This window comes from Galeopterus variegatus, unplaced genomic scaffold, assembly GCF_000696425.1.
Source record: "Galeopterus variegatus unplaced genomic scaffold, G_variegatus-3.0.2 Scaffold49307, whole genome shotgun sequence".
Taxonomy (NCBI): Eukaryota; Metazoa; Chordata; class Mammalia; order Dermoptera; family Cynocephalidae; genus Galeopterus; species Galeopterus variegatus.
In genome coordinates this window covers 1-3,769 of record NW_007775418.1, presented here as the reverse complement: position 1 = coordinate 3,769, position 3,769 = coordinate 1, and the positions used below count along the sequence as shown (strand labels likewise).

Sequence of the window (3,769 nt, the reverse complement as noted above, 5' to 3'; positions counted from 1 at the left end):
CACTCTCCCGAGTGAGCCACGGGCCGGCCCTTCTTTTTCTTTCTAAAATTGATTAGTTCTTTCAGAAAGAGTGAGCCTTCTTTAAAGGGTTATAGTGAGTTATTTCTGCAGACTTGCTGAAAAGAGTTTTTTTTAGGGAACGAAAAAGTGTCTGTGAATTAAAGAATTTTAAAACCCTGTTGCCCAAGGAAAATGATAAGCAAAATTTATAGTAATCATGACAGCTAACGCTGATTGGGTACCTATTGTGTCCCAGGCACTGTGTCTCATCTGAACTCTGCCATGCAGTGGATTCTGCACGGTCCCCGGTTTTGGGACGAAGGAAGGGAGGCTGAGGTCTTGCATGGTCTTGCAGCTAGAAAGCGGCAGAACTTGGATTTGAACCCAGTGCTGTCAGACTCCAAAACCCAAGCTCTATATCAATTGTTTGGCCAAAGAATTTCTACAACAGAAAGTAGCAGGGATTTGCTTAAAACAACTCAGAAAAAAAGAAGATAAATCATATAAGAGACAAAAAGGAAAGCATGGAAAGGTGTTGAGAATCAGCATACATTCCTACCATAACCTCCTCATATGGCCAACCTCTGCCTCAGTTTCCAATTCCTGTTACTTTCTAGGACCATAAAAAGACTTGAAATGTCTTTATAGACAGGATCTCCAAAATTCTGAACTCCTACCTCTACCAGCAAAACAATTTTCAGCACACTCACAACATATGCATTTTTATTTATGTATAAATTATTTAAGTATTCTGCTAAATTTATTATATGCTTGTAAAATATGCATAACAGTAAAATTATTATGAGGACAAGACATCCCAATGAAATATGTAATATTTTTTAATGGTTTTAACTTTTTAATTTAATGGTACAAAACATTTTTGCCCTCATGGTTTTAAAAGTTTGCCTTTACTTTTTGAATATTGTGTTCTGTGAAGGCTTTTCATTCTGAAATGTTCGAATACACTATAAGTAGAGGGAAGAGCACAGTGAACCCCGCATACCCGTTACCCAAATTTAACAATTGTCAGGATTTTTTCAGGCTTACGTCATACATTCATTTTTCTCTTTCTGAGTTATTTAAAAGCAAATCTCGGACCTTATGTGATCTTACAAACTTCAGATGACAACTTTAAAGCATATTTAAAGATTTTTTTTACTCATATCACACTGACAGCATTAATGATAATTTTTAATAATGTCATCTAATTTCCAGCTCGCACGCAGATTTCCTTGCTTGTCTTTTTACAGCTGATTTCTTTGGATCAGGAGAGTCTGTGTGTTGCATTTAGTCATCATTTCTCTGTTTCTTTTTTTTTTTTGGCAGCTGGCAGATACAGGGATTGTACCCTGGACCTTGGTGTAATTAGCACCACGCTCTAACCGTCTTAGCTAACCGGCCAGCCCTCCCCCTTTTTATTGTCGATACACATAACATAAAATATCTGTTATACATGACATTAATTTTACCTAGCATAAAAGTTACCTTTTAAACTTTTTTTTTTTTAATGATTATCTTTAATTCCATTGTCATCAGGTGGGCACACACCAGGGAACCTGGGACAAAGTCCAGGCTGGAGCCCTTAGTACTCTCAGGCTTACTGGTGCTAGGCTTCACCAACCTTTTGGGGGGATAGGGAGAACCAGAGACCACCACCATCACATGTAAAAAGGCTACTAAAGCGACCACATGGCTGCCAAAAATCAGCTAGAGCTTAGGTTACGCACCGTTTGACCAGCCTGTGCTTGCTTCCTTGTGAAGAGCTGGACACATGTGCAGAGACATCTAAAGCATGTGTAGATGACTCTTCTTTTGAAAGGCAGAGGGTGTCTTTGTAAACTCTTTCTACTCGCATGTAAAAAGGCTACTAAAGCGACCACATGGCTGCCAAAAATCAGCTAGAGCTTAGGTTACACACCGTTTGACCAGCCTGTGCTTGCTTCCTTGTGAAGAGCTGGACCCATGTGCAGAGACATCTAAAGCATGTGTAGATGACTCTTCTTTTGAAAGGCAGAGGGCGTCTTTGTAAACTCTTTCTACTCACAGTTTTCCTATAATTTTCCCATTTAAACTACAAAAGATGCTGCAGTCTATCTCAGCTAGCTTCTAATTTGGACACAGCGCCAGTACTACACACACAATTGAATAACAGACCACGTCTTTCTGGTTTTTCCATTGGGCAGGCTCAGTGTGCTTCTTTGGACTAAATAAGTGTGATTTTTTTTTTAATTTTAATTTTTTTTCATTGTACATGTTTATGGGGTACAGTTTGTTGTTTCAATACATGCATGTGTTGTGTAATAATCTAAATAGTTAGCATATCTATCACCTAAACATTTATCATTTCTTTGTGGTTATCATATTCAAGATCCTCTTTTCTGGCCATCTTAAAATATATAATACTATATTATTAGCTGTTGTCACCCTAGAGCACCAGAACTTATTCTTCTTATCTAACCGTAACTTTGTAACTGTGTGCCACTCTTAAATAGGTGTGATCTTCCTTGAGAAAAGCATGGAAACAGAGAGCTAGACTTTGTTAGCCTCCATCCCAGAAAATTGGTGGCGCACTCCTTGGCTCTTGTATAATTCAGTGACTGGCCTTATCACGTCCTTGGAGCCTGGCAGCAACTGCTTCAGGTTTACGATCCTCCTGCTGGACTAATGGTTCACCAGTGATGTCACCAATCCCATGTTCACGAAGTGAACTGAAGTCCAGGTTGTATACCTTTCCTCTAGGAGGGTGAATCCAGTGTCAGCTGAGATGGCCTTTAAGTGTTTCAGGTGGAATGTTCAAATTGATCATTAGATCCAGGTCACAGATTTTGTTCAGGGATTCAGTCTTTCCACACGTCCTAGGAAAACCATCCAGCAGCCAGTCCCGGTTGTGCCTGTTCTCCAGTTGCAACATCATTAGGTGTGTGGTCATGAGATCTGAACCAAAAGACCTTTCTCTATGTACTGCTTTGCCATCTCACCAACCTCTATGTTGGCCTTGATGCTCTCCTGCAAAAAGCGGAGAAATGCTGGAGGCCAAATTTCTGGGTGACCCTCTGGCGCACAGTGCCCTTGCTGAGGATGACCGTACGCAGGAGTTTGGAAGCCATTGCCTTCGCGAGCAGGGGACAGGGGAGGACCACACAGGCAACCCAGACAGCGGCCCTGGACGGAACCCCAGGAAGTTTGTTTCTTGACCCCTGCCTCTGGCACCTTCCGCTCGTGTGGGGCCTAAACGGTTTTAAGTGTATAGTTCAGTTGCATTAAGTACATTCATGATGTTGTGCAACTGTCACCACCATCGTCTCCAGAATTTTCTCATCTTCCCAAACTGAAACTCTTCCCATTAAACACTCGCTCCCCACCCCCTGGCACCCACCATTCTACTTTCTGTCTTTATGAATTTGACTACTCTATGGACTCCTATAGGTGGAATCATGTGGCATTTGTCTTTTTGCAACTGGCTTACTTCACTGAGTATAATGTCCTCCAGGTTCATCCATGTTGTAGCAGGTGTCAGAATTTCCTTTCTTTTTGAGGCTGAGTAATATTTCATTGTATGTATATATTTCACTCGTTTATTCGTTTATCTGTCATTGGACATTTGGGTTGTTTCCACTTATTTGCTGTTGTGAATAGTGGTGATATGAACATGGGTGTACAAACATTCCTTGAGGCCCTTCCAATTTGGGGGGCTATATACCCAAAAGCGGAATTGCTGGATCATATGGTAATTCTTTTTTTTTTTTTTTTAAAGATGACCGGTAAGGGG

General features: G+C 40.8%; 1 pseudogene; it reads right to left on the bottom strand.

The window, feature by feature from the left end:
• Window positions 1-2,484: 2,484 nt before the first annotated feature.
• Window positions 2,485-3,107, bottom strand: LOC103584299 (annotated as a pseudogene).
• Between the last annotated feature and the right edge of the window lie 662 nt (window positions 3,108-3,769).